This window comes from Temnothorax longispinosus, chromosome 1, assembly GCF_030848805.1.
Source record: "Temnothorax longispinosus isolate EJ_2023e chromosome 1, Tlon_JGU_v1, whole genome shotgun sequence".
NCBI classification, from domain to species: Eukaryota; Metazoa; Arthropoda; class Insecta; order Hymenoptera; family Formicidae; genus Temnothorax; species Temnothorax longispinosus.
In genome coordinates, this window is record NC_092358.1 from 6694251 (window position 1) to 6714848 (window position 20598).

The 20598-nt window shown below is 39.9% G+C and overlaps 1 protein-coding gene across 2 annotated transcripts in view; it reads left to right on the top strand.

Annotated features, from left to right (window-relative positions):
- The window catches only part of Pino (protein pinocchio), a 47415-nt gene that overhangs the window by 13705 nt on the left and 13112 nt on the right, over positions 1–20598 (top strand). The window contains exon 1 of one of the 2 annotated variants that reach the window (XM_071776711.1): positions 17611–17746. The exons of the other annotated variant lie outside the window; for it this stretch is intronic. The gene's annotated coding sequence lies outside the window, so the exon portion shown is untranslated. Of the gene's footprint in view, positions 1–17610; positions 17747–20598 lie in introns of those variants that run through there. 2 annotated transcript variants of the gene reach the window in all.

Sequence of the window (20598 nt, forward strand, 5' to 3'; positions counted from 1 at the left end):
TACTCCCATTTAATTCCGCCTCGCTGCTCTCAACTCGCGCTGATTGCAAATTGTTAACTAATTTTGACCTACGATACACGCTCGCGAATTGTGCCGTAAAGCCAGCATTGTACAAATTTATATTAAGAAAAAAATCAAATTTATATTTGGAAGAAATGTAACAGAATTTAATGCTTGATAATTTTTGCTATTACAAAAGTTTATAGAATAAAAATTCACTTAATATTAGCTGAAATTCTTTAAGGGGATAATTTAACAGAATTCTGGATATGAAAGAAAGAATAATCACTTTATGTTTAACATATAATTAAAATTAAATGTTGCCGTATATATGGAATTAAATATATTATATACAACGCTCGATCGTTAGATGTTTGTAGCGCAATAACTTTATATAGATCCATGTGCTCGCGATTGTATCACAAATTGCATAGGCTTGCACGCAAGCTCGGAGGAAAATTTATTTAATAATCGCCCAAGGTCGTATTCATTTCCGCATGTTTATATAATTTTATATAATTTCCTTTATTGTCTTTAAGCCAGTAATTGGAAATGCGACTTGAAGGCATCTAAAGAACTATCCCAGTTACTCGAATAAATCGAAGAGGCCGACGAGAAATCAGCCTGGAATGTCCTCGTGACAAAATCCGTGAGCGTGTAATGTAAAATTTTCATTGATCAGTCGTAGAAATTTTATCATCGCGATTTTTCGATTCATGGAAAAATAATGCGGTAGCGGCGGGGAACGTTCCGCATAAACTTCTCATATAACACCAAAGTATGCGAGAATAGTGCGTTCACGCATGGCTATAGGGTATAATAATCCTCGAGAATGGAATATTCAACGAAGCCCCTTAACGGAATCGCGGAAGGTTTGACGGAAAAGCGAGTGCGTCGTAATAAATATCTGGAATCGACGAGGCAAGAATGCCTCCGGGGAAAATTTCAGCGAATCGAAGGAGCGAGGTCAAGGCGCCGGATAACGCGTAGCTCCTTTTGCCTTGTTAAATAAAATATAAGGTCGCGGCACGCAATGGTACGGATCATTTATTTACTTTGCCGTTCGTGCGGTATGGCCAATTACTGAACGAACAATCTTTCCCGACCGCCGTTGCCGGTCGAATGCACGCGAATCTCAGTGAACAAAGCGGTTGCCGGAAACGAGACACTTTAGCCACTGAAGGGACCATACATCATGTGTAATTTATAATTTCCTATTCAAATCTGATTTGCTAATAAAATATGCGTTAAGGTAATTTAAGAAGAAAGCCATTTCTCTTTTTTAAAACAGAGACTTTTTTTAACTTTGATTAGATTGTAAATTAAATTTCGATACATTAGAAGGTAAATAGCACGAATTATAAATTAAATAGACAAATCAGATTTGAAAAATAAAGAGGACAATTTAATAAAAATACAGTTCTCTCTCGACAAGCACAAACGAAGTCATATGACGACCCTGACAATTCCCGAGACTTTCAAGTCGGTCGTTTAAGGTCGACCATAATGAAGCGGTACATATAATTACCATTTATGGAAAAATTATACAATCACTAAAGCGATGCGAAAAACTGCGGCGAATCACGGTTTATGCACGTTCGTGCGAGTTGACATTAAGTACGATAACGAGATTCTTCCTACCACAATATTACTGACGACATTATTTCGATTAAATTAGAAAAGCTTTAAATATACATATATATGTATGTATATGAATGTCATTATATGAATGGAATAATAAATCGAATCATGTCTAGACACGAGTAAAAATCGAAGATTTTCGCGTGTACCGATCTTGGTTTTAATTTTGCAACAGGCATTATTATTTTACTATCCTTAGCATGACATACGACATTTCGGATATTACGGGGGGATACCTTCGTTCTGGATATTACGGATTCATAAGAAAGATGCGATTAATCAATTGACTTCAAACTTCTTTGCGGAATATAATAGGTACTAAAAAAAATTTTTTTTTTTGTGTTCGAATAAGTTGAAATGGAAGAAAACAATCTTTTTGGCAAGTTAAGAAAAGAGAATATATATTACAGGTAAAATATGCTGACAAGATATACTCGCAGAATCGCATCTCGCGTTGTAATTTGCAAGCACGTACGAGAGGGGTGCATCGACACTCGGTGCGTCGTACGACTTATCGCTCGCTGCTCATTAATCCAATATGCCTTAATCGAGTTAGCCGGGAAAAGCGTTTCAAGGTCGCGATTTATTGCCTCGTACGCGGACGACGGGAATTGAGAGGCTGGCGACAGGAGCGGGCGACGCGAGATGCAAAAGGCGGATGCAAGTTCTAGAATCTATTTGCGATCGCGCGAAAATTTATCAATTACATTTACAGTAAGATAGATGTAAAACTGATGGAATTGTGAAGCTACTAATTGATATCAAAGCCTAAAATTAATGGAGTTCGCTGCGAATCCAAGGGTGTTATTTTTACACGCATATAAACGTTTAAAAATAACACATTTGACTAAAGCTCTTCTACATGTTTCTTCATTTAACTACGTCATTTAACACGTTTAATCGTATTATCATGTTATTTAGACGCATGCACGATTGTTACATGTTACGGTAAATGAAACGTTAGTTAAAGGTCGAACTTCTACTAACATAAGAAAAACAAACATCGACGACTTAAGTTGTCAATAAATAGCAATTAGCTGAAATGTTATCTGGTAAACTCGATATATTGGTGGCGATTATATGGCGCAGAAAGAAGTGCGCTGCTCCAATGAGCCAAAGATCTGAGTTCAAATCCGACCAAAAATCGTCGGTTTTTATTTGATCGCCACCTCTCGGAAGAGTTAATGGCAACTCACCGAGAGTGTATCTCTTGTCATGAGCACACCCCTCCATATTTGAGAATTGATCCTCCAGGTTGGGGATTGGACGCTAGGCTAACAACCTGTAAAAAAAATTATTGTTAAGAAAGGGAGGAGGCCTCGAATTTGATGAAGGCCGTACTTCAGGAGGCTCGATCTTGAGCTGTCGTGGCATTGAAGAAGAGAAATTCAATAAATTAAAAAAAAAGTAACTCTTTGATGATATATATTGGACTTACAGTCCAAGTCAAGCACTTATATCTCTCATCACTACTCGCAACTACAGCTTGACTTAGACTGTGAGTGCGTGATTATATACACATATATCAACAAAGTGTGGCTCATTTTTTTTTTAATTTATCGAATTTCTTTTCTTCAATGGCACTACAGCGTCTACAGCTCAAGATCGAGCCATGGCCTTCTGAAGCCTTCTTCTTCTTACTCATGTCACACGTAGCAGTGCTCAGTTGGTTATACGTGTGGAACCAGCAGGTTAACGTCTTTCTTCTGAAAGACGAAATATTCCAGCTGTGATCAGATGGACTCGAATTCTCGCGGTTACGAGTCTGGCACCTTTGCCACTAGACCACACTACCCTTCCTCTGACATAGTAATCTTCGATCGAAAGGTGATGACACCTAGCCCTGGGCAGATCTGAAAAGAGTTATGTACTAAAAGGTATAACTTCTTCAATGATGTAAAAAAATCATTACCTATTCTGACAATTACTGTGCAGAAAAGGTGATAAGTCCTATCTGAAAAGAAGAATACCATTCTGCAAAATTCGCAATAATTGTTGATGAGCGAGTGAGCGCACACTGCAAATCCAAGTGTGTTATTTTTACACGCATAAATGACACATCTGTCTGAAAATGACACATTTGACTGAAGTTCTTTTTACACATTTCTTACGTGTTAAATTACGTCATTTAATACGTTTATTCGTATTAAATTACAAGTTAATACGTTCAATCGTGTTAAATGACATGATTTAAAACGGAAAGAAATGTGTAAGAAGAGCTTCAGCTAAAATAGCACACTTGGACTTGCCAGTGTTATTCCAAATTGTTCAATTCAATTTATCAGTGCTATATATATATTATTGACGGTCTGTTAATAATATTAGGTTTTTACGGTTAATGTACTTAATATTTAATATAATTTATTTATTTGCGCGCGCGAATAAAGGGCGATTTACAGGCACGCGAAATATTTAGAACGTTTTTATTGCTTTTATTGACGCACGTACGAGTGCAACAACGATCGGAGTCCTCGCCAGAGGATATTCGAGATGTGCCGAGTACCGAGATTACATTTTGAAACGTCGGAAGCAAAACGCCAAGGATCTCACGCAAGGTTTGTATACGCGCCTCACGTGCGTTCCTCACACAGAATAACATCAGCATTCTCGGATCCTCTTCCTACTTCACGTCTCAAACTTTAAAACAGTTTCAAGCGATCAAATTATCGTTTAAATTATCTTCCGTCAACTTCTCTCAATCTGCGATCTATCAAAAAAATTCCCTTATCACAATTAAATTTATATCTCCGCGTAAATATTTATCGCAAATTCGAATGTCCGTTTCGATAAATAAAGATTCTTTATCGAAAGCGTTCATTTCGCTTCGATCGTACTGGAAAAGGGCGGGATTCAAGGATTTTATGCGGATCACGAATATCGAGGAATTGCATCGCCATTTGCGAATCTTGTTTCTCCTCCTCTTCTTCTTCTGCTCTGTGTTTTCCGGGAAGGTCGGCGGCTGGTAGTTGAACTTGGAACCTGTGCAGAGCGGCCTTGGGAGGTCGAGGACTTATTTTCGCATGGGAACGGATTAGCTTTGTGCTATTTGCTCCCGCTGCGACTTTCTTTACATTTTGTGGAAACGTTCGGCGTTTCGTATTCTCGTTCAGAAATTTTCCTCTTCTTCTAAGGCTGTGTTTCGATATTCACTGCAAATACTGAAAATCTGTGGTTTACGTTATGTACAGGCGGCGTCATTAATGCCTTCCACCTGAAGGCATAGTACATGTAACGTGCACTATAGAAATCCTCAGAACACAGCTAGGAAAGCATTAATGACGCCGTCTGTACCTACATTATAGATTTTCACTACTGGCAGTGAATTTCGTAATGCAGCCTATCTAAGAATGTATTTTGTTTTAAAAGAATGTCAGATGTTTTAATAACTCTTATGTGGTCTTATTCTGGATCACAATATTTATTTCTACACTTCTGTTTTTTTCCTATCTAACCGTATTATATCTAGTACCGTATTTTCGAGAGTTTTCGCAAAAGATTATCGTGACTGACGATACTTCATCATTGTGTCTGAAATGTTCAAACTTTCTCGATTAACTACTGTTACGAACAGCAGAAGTTCGACAAAATTCTCGACCCTCGAAACTTATTTACTGCTCCACACACAACAATATTTTTCATAAAATAAGATACATCATAACTAAAATAAAGCTTGACGTATATATTTTGGCAAAATCTTATATATGTAATATATTCGTCTCCTTCAAGGTAAGGGAAAAATATTTTTTCCAACGCGCTTGAATGATCTCATCTCGTTTTCTGCTTCATGATTTCACCGGACGACTCGTGCGGCGTCCATCTCTCGTCGAAAATACATAAAAAGAGCCGATCTCGATGGCAAATATTTTTCCCCGTGTGCAAATAATCTCGTGTTACCATCGTGCGATTCCCACACGGTCGATTTATCTTTCCGCGGAAATGATGAGAGACGAGAAATTTGTAGTGAACGGTATCGTGTACGCTTTCTTGGAAAATGTCGCGTTCGCCGGCGTTTTATTGCGTTTGTCTCTCTGAGAAATATGCATTTTACCGCAACCTTGCGTATGCATTTACGCAGATTAAACGGCGCTCGCGCGGACTTGGAACAGTTGTCATCACGCGCGCGCACGTGTGATATACATTATACATTGACGTTGTTTTCATTTATATATCGATCTTAGAAGATTAATCGTGAATTTTATCTACCCTGTCTACAGGATAAGTCCATTATCGTGTAAATCTCGGTACCTTCATTTCTCCTTAGTAATTGCAACAACGCGCGTTTCCTTCGACAGTTAACTGTGTATCTATTTTATTTCAATTAATTTAGTAACAAAGCCATGCGATCCAAGCCTAGGTCTTTTTGGCAGCCTCATATTGATTTCTGTATGCATATATACTATATATATATATACATATAAATTTTCCAAACCACTGCGCGCCAATTTATAAATTTTCGGATTTAAAACACAGTAATTGTTAGAATTAAATCGAGTTGAATTAATTCCGGGGAGGGAAGAGGTTTTTAATTCTAACAATTACTGTGTTTTAAGTCCGAAAATTTAATCGGCGCGCAGTGGTTTGGAAAATGTATATGTATATATAGAGTATATATGCATACAGAAACCAATACGAGGCTGCCAAAAAGACCTAGGCTTGGATCGCATGGCTTTGTTACTAAATTGATTGTTTATCGTTACGATCCTATTTCTCTTATTATTATTTTATTTTAGATTATTAGATTATCCATATTAATTACACACCGAAATCAACCAAGATTAAATTCAAAGATTAAATTGTAGATGTATTGTTTGTGTCATCCTTCTTGCATGTGTTTATTCGAACCAAATGTTTTGAAACTTTTAAAGATTATTTAAAAATATTATGTGTATACATTTTTCTAATATATGCAAATCTTGGATAAATTTGTGTTCCACACGCTTACTCTTTTTCTCTAATTAGTTGAAAAGATCTTGTAGAACTTTTAAGGTAGGCGTCTCGCTACGTGCTAGTCATGTGACTGTTTGTAGGTTTTCACGTTCAGAAATATATTTCAGGCAATTTTTGCTAAGGGAAAAATAATTTTATGAATTATGGTGTAAAATTTCATACGTGACAAAGTATGTTACTTTTTCCAAATTATGTGATTTTTCTCATTTGACTCCGTTTTGATCAGCTGATCATGCGAGTCGTCGAGAAAGGTTACAAGTGAGGTTACATCTCCTTTTCGATTGAATTTTGACAATTACTCAGAAAGGGTTTCAAAACGCATGATAGGGGTGTCAATCACTATCCAATTCGGCTAAGAAAGACGAGCCCCATAACCTGCAACTACAGTGATTAGCCAGCGGCGTTGCCAAGTCTTCCCAACCTCACCTCGACCAAAAAATGTCTGCTCGATTACCGCATTTTCACTAAAATAAACTAAAAAATTAGCAGCGAAATCTCCGGTAACCTATATATTTTATGGTTGCATCGGATTCTTCGAAATCTAATGTACAAAAAGCAATGTTTTTTTCTCACTTCATCTAATCGAAAAATACGAAAATATGTGATTGAAACCGTGATAGAGCCTTCTTTTCTGTATGAAGTAATGCAAAATTTGTGATTTTCGAGATCGATTTTCTAGAGTAAATAGTCGGTAAGGAGCCACAGAAAAAATCGACTGCAAAGCTGATCATATAATTTGATATAAAATCCGAAATCGAAAACTTTATCTAATACATGCCCTGACGAGACGACTACCTTAAGTTGAATTATGCAGAATTTTTTAGATAACCGAAGTTGAAATATGCAAAAATTTTAAGATAGTGGAATGAAATACGCGCGCATGTATATCGTTGACATCATTTTTTTACCGTGAGTGAATCGTTATTTATTTTTTTTACGTTTTTATTCGTTCGCGCGCGTGAGCGAGCGAACGATATGTGTATTCGCGAGGTTGTTGCCTGCATCGTAGAATGCAGACATTGCAGACGTGAGAGAGTCGCAAAAACCAACGTCCTCCTATATCTCGCTCTTCCTTCCTTTCCTCCTCCTTCCCTATTATTCTGGCTGGTTTCTATTTTGGCCTTTTATTCTGCGAATCTCACCGAGGCGCGGATCCACGAGCCTGAATGTATTTACCGGCGGCTTTGTGATTCCCGAAACGCGCGGCGCATTAAAAAACTTACGAACCCTGCACCTTGCACATGTTCGTCTGATTTACGCTCATCCGTGTTTATGCTGTTATCTCATAAAACATGGCACGAGTTTTTCCGAATGCAACGTGGCTTGATGTATTCTTAACGCTTCCAAAATAAATTTACATTTCTATATAAATTCAAAATTCAGATATTCAACTGCAATGAAAAAAATATTAACATTCTATTCTTAAATCTGATCAATAAACGAGACAAGTCTCTCGGAAAAATTGATCATTTCCACTTTTTAGAATATTTTAAATTTTGTCATCAATTTTCTCTTTTTATTTCATGGACATGATCAATTTAACCTCTGAGAGGTTCATGTATAAAAAGTATATATGTTTTAAGTGTTGACATTTTAAAAATAACACGCTTTGATCTTTGTTATCTTAAACTAAGCTCGATTCCGAAGTGTCGATCCTAAAGAAAAACAATTGCGAGTGCCTAAATATACTTGAATATTTGTAAAACGCTGAAAATAGCAGACGTATCGACTTACGTGCGCAAGTGATAATCTTGAAGCAAAAATAAAATGTCTAACGTCAATCGATTTATCTCTATTTATTTGAACCTGCACAAGAAAGAGAATCAATATACCTTTTCAGGTGCGAGGTGACGTTCAGCTCGGTATATGCGCACGAGAGACCAATTCCGTTTTTATATTCTTTCCTTTTGCGATAAAACTTATCAGCGGGGCTACGCGCGATAAAAATCTCTTATCGATGGAAACAACGGTGACCGCGTGCTTAAATATTCTAGAGCTTAATGGACCGATAACATGTATGGAAATTTTTCGTCCAACAAGCGTTTATGTTAATGTCAGGAAATCCGTTTTTCTTTTTAGCAGAATAATATATAAAAAAAAATATATATATATTATGGAAAAAGTTACACTAGCATTCGTATACCTACACGGAGAGAATTTTCTCTTAAAATTTACCCTGAAATCATGGTAGCTGTGGGACATGTACCACCAAGAATTTTATGCGAGTTATTCTGATTAATATCTACCATAATAAAAAATTCTATTACATTAAAATATAAAATATGTTTGATTAATTTTACTAAAATATATCTAGGAAATTTCCATAATTTTTCAAAATTTACCAATCTGCTTGGTAATTTTTATCACGTTGTTTGTAAAATGTCTTTTGTATATTTAAAAAATTCCTTGGTTGCCAAGTTGTCCCAAGTTTGTAGTGAATTTAAGGGTAAAATATAACAAAAAATTTTCTCCGTGTATATTCGCTATTTTTGGCGTTTTACGAATATTCTACTGTAAGTATACATATCTAAAAATCTGCAGTCATTTTCTTTTACAGCTGCGATTTTTCGTGATTAATCTCGACTTAATGCGTACATAAAATGTCAAATTAAAAAATTCTCAGATTACAGAACCAGCGATTTAGCACGGCGTTCCGTTATTTATAAATGCGCGCAATCATCAAACGCCTTCCTTTATTCTCGTTTTAACTGGCGATCATTTAAACCTGGTCCGATCGATTAACGTCACCATGAGACGATTCGCGACTTCTTGCGGCCGGCTCGAACTGGTTTCACTTAAGACTCGTGTGAGATGGAGACATTGTTCGACAGTTTGCGTACAACATCTGTGACAGTTAGTGATAAATGGGATAATTCGACAACAGTAATAAGAAAAAAAGTTGTTACCACATTTCTTGGCTTGTTTTTGAACTTCGTTCATTATCACACGATCATTCATCAATGGTATTTTATCAATATATATTGATATGAGAAAGAAAATTGTAATTTTGTATTTACTTGACGTTTCGTTTTGTTGCAACAGATATTGCACAAGTAACTCTCTTGAAAGGTTACGTTTTTATAGTTGTGATATTTTTTATTTCTGCCGTTCCACACATCGAAATATTTTTCAAAACAATATTTTTCTATCCGATAGAAGTATTTGTAAGGGCATCAATACAAGATATTGTAACTACAAAAATATAATATTTTCTTAAACAAAAAGAATTATTTGCACGATATATTTAGTTACAGAAATAAAATGTTTTATAAACATAAAGAATTATAACAATTCTTTTTTTAAACGTATATGGAGGATCTCTATTTTCATTTGAAATTGAACATTTATATTTAATATCCTTTCACTGAAAATAATCTCTTGTTTTTTGTGCTCGCATCGTGAAAAAATGAATAGCAGTTTTCTCTCCTGCACATTTAGATTTTTTCAGTTTGAGGGATTTTTTTATTATGTAATTTTTCTTTACTTATCTTATTTGCGATTATTCATTTTAAAATGATTTATTTATTATTAAATTGATTGAGACACGAAGAACAATCTTAATGAGCATTTTGATACCTTGGATCTTTTTAAGTTTATTCGGGATTAATTCGAGGCTAAAGGTTTTGTTACCTACTTACTTACGTTCTTGAAATGTGAATCCCCGAGAAATTAACGAAATTAATTTGCGAGTCAACGAACACAATCCTTGAGACACTCGTATTTCCTCGATTATCAATGTCAGTTTATCTGTTTGTTTGCTTTATTCATCAGATGTGGAATTGCTCGCAGGCCAGACGGTGATCAAAGGCCTTCCCGGCCAATCGTAAATTATCGAAATTGTTCCTGAACGACGTTCGCCGATCGAATTCTCGCATCGCGGGCGCTCTGTGCTGCATTATTTAGCTGAAGGCTGACGCCGCGGTCTTCCGCGGAAATTCATTTCATCATGCAATTCTTCAAATTTCAACCTGTTCCCGTCCTTGGATAAACGCGCGGTTAATAGCGCATTTCACGGCCGTTTTATATTGTCGATCGGTTCAATAATTTTCCCATTTGCTTCTGAAGTTACCAGGCCGTGTAGCGATAAAGGAGCACTGGGTTTGTACGAGATATACATTGCGAAATTTAAAGTTAACTTGCGAAATAAATGAAGTCATTTTATATAGTTCAATCAAGAAAGAAAAGTTGAAATAAAAAGTTGAAACTCTTATAAGAAGATTGTTGCGTATATACGAGTAAATAAATTTTGATTTAACACTTCTTTTTTTCTGTGCAGAACGTTTTATTTTTATCGTATCGTATTTATATCGAATTCGATATAAATAATCGTTCGGCGATTAACATCTAATATTGAGATTAAAAATGATAGCAGTGAAATACCGCATAAGATTTACAAAACATATCAGATGTTATTTTTTAAAATTCAATTTGATCGAAGATTCAATCTTTGATAAGTGTTTAAGATTAAATCTTCGATCAAATCGAATATATTTCTATGATAAGGAGCAGTTTAGAGATTTGTGATAGCCTCCGAAGTTCGTCACGGTGTTTATCATAATCATTATTTTGAATAAAACTTGCAAGTACGTAAATACGCGGCTCCAGATAGGGCTCGTGCGTACATTCCTATATATTGTTTTTCATGAATTGCGTTTGTGATCATTTCTCGTCGTGATAACGTAAGCTATTTGTACACACGCTCTCGTGACGTAAGAACGCATTAGGAGATGAAATCGCGGTTACATATATATGCCGATATACATTTTATGTAACTGCGTCGCTCTGTCGTATGAAACCGTATTCGCATGATCGGATCGACAATACCGTCAGTATTTCTTCTAAGAAATCGTATAAACCGTGTCTGAATTCTGCGCGATTGTTTGTAATATCATTATACATATTACTGGAAAGTTTTAAAGTCGTAAAGTAATTTTCTCGGTAATTTTTGAAGAGGAGCGTCCTCCTTTCTTTATTTTTTACGCTTCATGAAACATTTCTCGTATTAAATTTACATAAAATAATAACATTTGGTGAATCTTCTCGAAAAGAAACGAATATCTTTTATCGGGCATACAATACGATGTTTCGATGGTGAAGTTTTGATGGTTTTGCGAGTAATGCTTCAGATATAAAGACGTCCAGTGCGAGAACTTTATTTTTTTTTTCGTGGATTTACCGCGGACGTTGGATCGAATCGTGTCGGGAAGTTTGATAAAACGTGGCGTAAAACGAGTTACGAAAGCGCAGGATGAAAAATGTGTTAATCTCCGGCGTCACGAGACGTACGCCGCGCGCCGGCTCTCTCTCACGTGATCTTATCATCACATGAGGGGCGACAAAGGACAGCGTGAATAATTATTGCCCCGCGATATCGCGCGGTCGAGACGATCACGAGGAGCGGAGATAAGGAGCGTGTGGCTTTTATTACGCGCTAAATTATCACTCGTGAACTCGTTCGCCGGGAGCGCTGCCTCTTCGCGCCGTGTAGGATGATCAATTGCGACAACAATCGGAGTATTAATTGCGGGTGCATATACACCGTCCACGTGACGATTGCTATGACGATTGAGCCACCGTTAATTAACGGTGTATGTTGCTTTATGTGATTTACGACGGTAACGTGTCAAAGACACGTGGGGTATAGTACCGTAATCGCATTTTGTGAACTTCTCAGCTATACTGTTATTTTCTATATTACGTTGGTGGTAGAAGTAATCCTGGTCTATGCAATTTTATATTTTTTGAAATATTTTCTGGTTGGAACTAATAAACCAGAAACTTTTAGGAAAGAGAAAGTTGTTATAGCAATTACAACTTTTTATTGACGTTATCGAGAAATGATTGATCTCTTCATTACAAAGGGATTTGGTAAAATTTGATGCCTGTGAAAGATTTACACATAAAAATCATCTGTCAATTAAATGATTATACTATGAGAGACGTCACAGTGTTATTTGTTCAAGTGTCGTTATTGCCACACTATAAAACCGCGAATTTAGAAGTAAACGGCTAATATTTGTTTCCACTCGAATGTACAAATCACTTTCGCTATTGTAGAATTGCTATTGCGTTCTCTGATCCTATTAAAGCTTCTCGAAGCTTCTTACAGCTTTTAATCGCAACGATATAAATATGGATTCTGTAGTGTTCGATGACGTCATATATTAATGCCGTCACGACGGTGTTATTGAATCGTAAAGAATCACTGACGTCTTTAACCACCTTGCAAGGTCCTCGCATAATTGCATATCCGTGACGTCACTCCGTGAACTGACCACTGATAAGTACAATATCGATCTGGAGTTATTATTACACCATTCTTTCCACGCGATACACTCGATCGTGTATATCCTTACCTTTTAATAAAAAGTGTATTTGCGCGACGCTTTTAATGCTCGTCCTGAGAAAACTGCGCCGTCCGAGGTATCCGGTGGGCGGGGGAGGGAGGAGGGAGAAAAAACAAGACGCCGGCAGGGCGAGTCGGGAGATGCCTCGTGCATTTGCAAATAAGTGCAGAACACGCGAAGAAAGCATCTTAAATGATTGGCACGTGTCTCCACGTGTAGCTCGTTCGCGCAAGAACGTCGCACGCGGCAGCTGTGAGATACATGATACATTCGCGCGCGCGCGCACACACGCACACACACGCGCCCTCAATCACGCACGCGCGCGCGCGCTCAGACGCACGTTGAGACGGTCCTGTTTTACACGTGCGCCTGATCGGCCAATTCAGCGACCACACCTACACACTACACACCCGCGACACGTGGGTGTTGGTGCATATCGCACCACCCACTTCCACCCGGTTCTGTGTGGCGTAGTGGATCCACCCCAGTTCCACGGTCCATCACGTGAATAACGACCACGAGGAAAGCCCGAGGAGTCTTATATACGCGGGAGCGAGAACGTGTCGGCTCGAGATCGATCGACGGGATTATCAGGGGGATCGAACAATGTTGCATATCAATTCGTATATCGATCGCATATCGGCGAACGTTATTGTTGCGACAAAGTTTCATTGTCATCGCGGATCGTATTATCTCGAAGAGCGCCCCGATACGGCCCCGATTAATATTTCTTTCGTTTTAAGAGTCGAAAAAGTTCAGTTGTTAATCGAGTTTTCATAGCACTTTCCTGCGTGACTGTATCAAGAAATAAATTTTTAATCGTACATAACGTTCTGGTTCGCGACTTATCACGACTAATTCGCTTCATTAATGATGAAAGCTACGAGTTTCTATTATAGAGAGTTCATATATGGAAATTTCATTAAAAAAAGATTGCGGAGTTTGCCGCGAATTATAGATAGTTTAAAGTGAGCGTAACGACCGTATTGAAGTTGTGGATAAATATTTTACTAGAATCCACTTCCTCGATGTGACTCCCGCACGCCCTTTACACTTTGCCGCGAGTTGAAAAACCCCGGGAGTCATTGGACAAAGTGGTAGAGCACGCGCGGACTGAGAAAATTCACAGGGGAATGAATATTTTTAACGGTCGTATTATAACAGAACCGTAACCTTTTCCACGGTGAATCATTATGCGCCGGTCGAAGCCTCGTGGCTCGTGGCCTCGACGTATACGTGTGCGCCCGCGCCGTACCGTTCAATTTGTTATGTACCAGGAAAGTAAGAAAAGATGTCGCAGATCGTAGAAGGAAAATCGCTCTTTTCTCCGCATGCCGTCCCCTTTTTCTTAAACTACGCCATGGCCTTTCGGCGCCACGTGTAGTCGACAGTCGTGGCAATTCGCTCCGCGATTAGCCACTCGCAATGGATATTGCGCGGAAAAAGGCAGACCTTATCTTATCGCGTTTAGGAGGAATATTAGTGGCATTTAAGAAAACATTAGGCACCGTCTCATATCTGAAACGGGCCATGATAATTATATGTACGAGAGAGAGAGAGAGAGAGAGAGAGAGAGAGAGAGAGAGAGAGAGAGAGAAAGATCTGTTTTAATTTTAAGGACATTCTCTCGTCCTTATACTAGAGAAAATCGATTTTCTTAGGATTTTCTTGAAACTGTGAATATACGTTAATTTAAGGTGATTGGGCCATCAGAGCATGTTAAAGAAAAAAATCCGAATTAAATATATGTTATAAAAAAAACCTAAATACGCTTAAATTTGCAATTTTGAGAAGATCTGACGTCTAGTTTTTAAGATATTAAATCTCAAAGTTGGCAATTTTAAATAGGTTTTATGGGAAATTGTACCGAAAACATACATTTTTCGAGAATTTCACTCACTGTCTGTAAAGAAACAAGTTCAAAAAACTGAAAATAACATTATTTGATTCTTCTAGCACTTGTTAAGTATAAGACAAAACGACGTTGACGTGTAATAAGGCCAAAAATTCAATCAAAAGTTGATGAATCGTCGCGTTTCTTGTCGGCCTTTCGATCAGCTGTACGCGACGTGAACATGTGGCAACGCCGCGCCGTGTAGTGTTTTCTTTCCACAGCACTATTCTTTGGCAAGCAAATCTCCCGTTATCGAAATTGTTTGTTACCTTCCATTATTTTTTAACATAAACACAATACATAACCTCACTCAAACACATGGCACTGGCATGATAGCTGCCTACATCGAAGAGATGCAATGTCGCGACATTTCTCTTGTACGAATGTCAACTGAAGTCAAATCTTGAACTGTTTACATTTATCAGTAGATAAATTGATACGTAATCGAATGAAAAGTTACATTATAAAACCAGTAATTATACAAGTGTCTAGAATACATCCATAAAAATGGTTTTTCTTAAAATAAAATTTAGCCCTTATATTGACTCACATGGTACATGGCCCAATCACCTTAAGTGTGCTTTATGCGTGGTATAAATTTCAGTACCTCTTCCGGTATAAAAAATCAAGATACTGAGTCTCAAAGTTTCAACTTTTACTAATGAAAAGGTTTTCCAGGCCAAACGGTAAGAGATACGAGGTTGGCCAAGAGGACCAAAGTTGCTCCTCTCGTCGAGTTCTATAAGGAAAAAATGCCAAAACTAAAAAAAATTAAATTAAAAAATTTTTTTTTTAAACTTTGAGGCTCAGTATCTTTATTTTTTATACCGGAAGAGGTACTGAAATTTATATCACGCATAAAGCACATCTAAATTAACGTATATTCACAGTTTCAAGAAAATCCTAAGAAAATCGATTTTCTCTAGTATAAGGCCGAGAGAACGTCCTTAAAGGCGCCATAGTCGAACGAATATTATCTTGACGCATTTGAGGCGCATGCAAATTATAAAATCGTATACCATTGTCGTAAATCGTCGACGAGTACGCTCGACAAGATCCGATAAATTGTAACGAGATAGATGATCGATATTTATTTCGTGCGTCATCCAGTCCGACAACATTCCGGATCGGACTATCGACCATCCACAATCGAAATCTATGTGTCACCGCGGCGTTGTAAATAATTCAGAATTTATTATGCAGAATGTGCGTATACATCTTTCGTGCGTAACTGGTACAAGGTGTCTCTCGTAAAAAAAAAATGGTACTTCGTACAGGTGCTTTATTTAACTTCTTCGATTAATCGTGTATCGATCCTTTCTTATAACAAAAATCGTAACGGAAGTAATTAGGGGAGTTATTTAATATCAATGATTATAAATTATATTTCCGATTCTCGAAGTGTGTAGGCGACAGAAACTTGATCTTTATATGCTCGATAGCTCGACACCACGCAAGTGGAATTTAATTTCACGTTAGTTGCTGCGTTTCATAATTTTGTTACAATGGTGGCAGAAAACACAAAATTGATATTGCGATAAAGTTGCCGGAAAATGACGTTGCACGAGTCGCAAAGTCTATACGGTTTCTCATTTATCATCCCGAACGCATATACGGCGACCTTAGTACTCGCGCTATAAATATACTACTGGTTTGTTATAAATTATCTGTCCCGACACTTTCTAGACATTTTCAAAATGTCAAACTGTGTTACAAAATGTAAAAATCGTCGGTGTGGGAAATGTCGAAATGTTCCTTCCTCGTTCCATTCTTATCGCTAATGTTTAGTCGAGAGGCCTCGCGGATGATCCCAGGCGAGCTTTCCCAGGATACCTATATCCCCATCGCACAAAGGATACATCTCTGGGCATTATTTATTCTTTGAGAAAGCCGCTGGGGCGTGAGAATTGAGGCGCAAAGTCGTTCGCTTCGGTATAAGCGAATCGATAATTCGATATCCGTTCCGCGAACTTCGACGACCAACGAGCTGGAACATCAGCTCCGCGTTGGCGGGGCGATAAAAAAAATATCTCTGTTCGATAAGCTCTCCTATATAATTTGTTCCTTTTCTAAACTTTCCTCTGTTTAAAATTTCCCAATACTCATTTAATTGGATACTCTTCGGCAAATTCAACAAGTCTAAAAGAAAAGAAAAGTTTAAACTGGTTTATTACAGCATTTTAAACCAAATAAGGGATATTTTTGCATGCAGAATGTCATATACATAAATATATACTCTTTTTTATTATTTATAATACAAAAAATATTAAAAAAATTATTATTAAATCGTAATCAGGGCCGATATCACATTCTCCGATTAACGTGATCCTCCGATTAAACTCACTCTTGGTCTTTTTCTAAGGGGACAGTTAGAAAGAGATGCAAAGTGAGTTTAATCGGAGGATCACGTTAATCGGAGACTGTGATATCGGCCCTCAGTCTTCGATATCCGGAGAAAGTTGACGTCGGGCATCGGATCCGCGCGTTGAGAACCACTAGGGTGCAAGAGCGAGCGCATACTGCGCCGCGTCGCGTCGGCGGGCAGACGAAGAATTCGTGCCGCGCTTCCCCCACCCTCGGGGCGTCTCATCCCCACCACGTCTCCTCTCTCTCTCTCTCTCTCTCTCAACCTACGCCCGCGCCGCCGCGGTGATAAAAGGACCCCGCCCGACGGCGGCGTCTCAGTTTCATCTGCGAGGTTGTGAGGTGTGCGACATACCGTGCGATTTCTCTCGGACGTTTCACGTTCACGTTCCGAACGCCTCGTTGCGACTTGCGACCGTTATTAGGGACGCGCGGCCGAGAAGAGTTCGCTTCGCAATCGACGCATCCCGGACGTCCACGTCGTTCAGTGCTCCGCAGCTGGTGTGCCCGAGAGCTCAACAGCGCGAAGAGATTTTCCGAGGAATAGACGAGTGTAGGTAAGTCCGCGAGCATTCATTCAATGCGGGGGCTCCTCTTTTGGAGCGAGCGAGTGAGAGTGAGCGAGAGGGAACGACGCGCGTATCGACGCGCGGCTGGGCTCTGGCTCGCCTGCGGCCTGCCTGGGCCTGGGCGCGCGCGAGATTCCCGCATTTCCTGCGTGAGTGAGTTAGGGGCGACCCCGCCGACGCGACGCGACGCGTCGGTCCCTTCGTCCCTTTCTTCGACGCGCGCTCGAAATTGGAGCGGAGAGGATAGAGACGACGCGCCGTCGGAGTATTTCGAGTCTTTTTCCGCGAAAATTTAACGGCTGAACTCCTTTATCTCGTTTTTCTGTTTTAGATTGTAATGATTTCAAAATGCGCTGATCGCGTTGCTAAAATGAAACGTACCAACTTTGCCAACGTTCCGTTTAACTTTTGCTCTGCGCGAGGCACTCGAGAATAGGTTGAAAAAACAAACCGATCCGACGACGGTCGCACGAATCTCCGAAGGGAGAAGCCTGCGAAAACCCCCGCGAGAGCGTCACAACAAACACGCGTGTGTCGCCAGTCGCCAGGTTAGCGAACTTGGCTCTCTCCGATCCTTTTATTTTTCCCCGCGATATCGCGTTATTTTCGAGAGCGGCTTCGGCGCACGCCTTCTTCGGCTTCTTCCTCCGCGTAAGCCGGAGAAGCTGCGCAATTCCGTTTCTTCCGACGCGTCCGCGGCGACCCTCCGAGGAGACGCTTTCACCCGCGATTTCGTTCCGAGAAAGCCAAAGAGATCCGAGGGAGAGAGAGAAAGAAGGAGAAACGCTTTATGTCGCAATGTCGAGTTACGCGGTACAGAACGACGCGTGGATGGGTCGCGTTGTGAATTCGTGCACACGCGTGCCAGTTGTCGGAAAAGAGTGACCGACGAGTGACGTGACTGACTGCATCGGAGTAACAACCCGGACGGCAGCACTGTGTCCGGGTTGTGAAAATGTCGCGAAATCGGGACGCAAGACGTCTTAAAGATCTCTTAAAGACGTCTACGTCCTAATTTTGGGACAATTCCATGCGCGCTGTCTGGGAATGCGAATCGCGACGTTAACGTAGATCTCACGCCATAAATGGCGATGCAGTTTCTATCCCTCGTCGGACATCGCGAACGAAGTTTCGCTAGTTAGCTTCGTCTTCGACGTCGATAAATCAAAACGGCTAGGCCGCGGATGGGGACGAGGAAGAGAGCGTAATTGGGACCGCGGATATTCACTCTACGAGACTAGAAAGCTTCGGGTGTTGAGGCGATTGATAGATTATGAATTTATGAGGCACGCGCTTCCGCCGAGAAGCGAGATAACGTAACGAGTTGAACTTTCAATATAATAACGCGACGATCTGTCGTCGCAAGACCGTTGTACGTGTGTCTTTGCCCATGCGGGTGGGATTGTGGCACGAACGTGCCACCTGCCACTTGACAGTTTGCCAAAGCGGAGTTAAGTAATCGGCCGGGGCCGAAGGACAGCGTTATTTCGCGTCGCGTCGCGTCGTTGCGATAACGGGCGCGGGGCTTTTTTTCGCTGCGCTCCGACGCCTGCCCTCGGTCGCTCGCTCGCGAGCCGCGAAGAGAATCAATACTCTCGCGTGCGAGAGACGAGCGCGGGTCCCTCGGCGCCCAACTGGCGGCCATCGACCGGAAGATTGCACCGCGGAAGCGCGTATTGCATCGCTGGAAAATCTCGATGCTGAAAACACCCGATCGCGCCCGCTAATTAAATCCAGAGCGATCAAGCAGAAACGAATTGAACTTTTGAAACACGATGATGAAGGAATTGATGGCCAGGGCGATCACCCGAATACTTAACGTCGAGAATTTTTTAAAAGAGAAGCTTCTGATCGAATTGAAATAAAATTAGATCCTAATTAAGTTATGTAACGCGCTAATTACCGCGCCTGGCCCTTTTTGCTTGATTAATTAATGTTGTTTGAATTGAAATCAGTCGAAAGAAAACAACGTGTCTTTTGCGTAACCGTAGTTTGAGAAAGGAAATTTATTTATTTATTTGTATTTCTTTGTATTTATTGATGTATACAATAATTCAAATGAAAATTTAATTAGCAGGGCCACGGAGAAAATAGTATTCGATGAAGCGGCACCCACGGGCCCTCGATATCCCCGCGATATATGCCGCTCTCGCAAAATCATTAAACTTAACTTTAAAGTAGGTACGCCACTTTCAAAACACAAACGGCGCAGTTATCGGCGGCCGCAACGAGGTCAGTCCTTCTGCTCGTCACTATACTCTCCTCGTGTGTTGTAAGAAACGACGACGCCGACGACGGCGTACAGCAGGAGAGGGGAACCCCCGTTATGCCGCCGGCATGGCCGCGAATTCCTAAGGCCGGAATTTTAATTTCTCAATCCTGTTAACGCTTCGCGACATTCCAACGCCCCGAGAATGACTCGCCCTCGTTGCCCGCGCGACTGACTGTACTTATACAACCGCCACGGTTGCTTTCCGTCCATCGGAATGCAGCGTGCATCATCGAAGCGCCCAGCCGCTATGAAATCCCTCGGACCTCGGACCTCGGTATTACGTAAAAGAAAGAAAAAAAAAAAAGAAAGAATGACTCGGCGTCCGGCAGAGTCGATCCCGAGTACGTCGAAACGATTAAAATTGCTTAATAATCCGCTTAATAAATAATCCATCGACACCGGCAGACACGTTTTTGCTCTTCTCATGGATCGGTCGTCGCTTGTTGTTTTTTTTTTCTATTTTCGTTATTTATCTCGCTGTTATTTATTTTTTTCCTCGTTGGACTTTGTCGAGAGCCCGTCCTCGGGGAGAGCCCGTCTTTGCTGACCGGTCGCGTGCAAAAC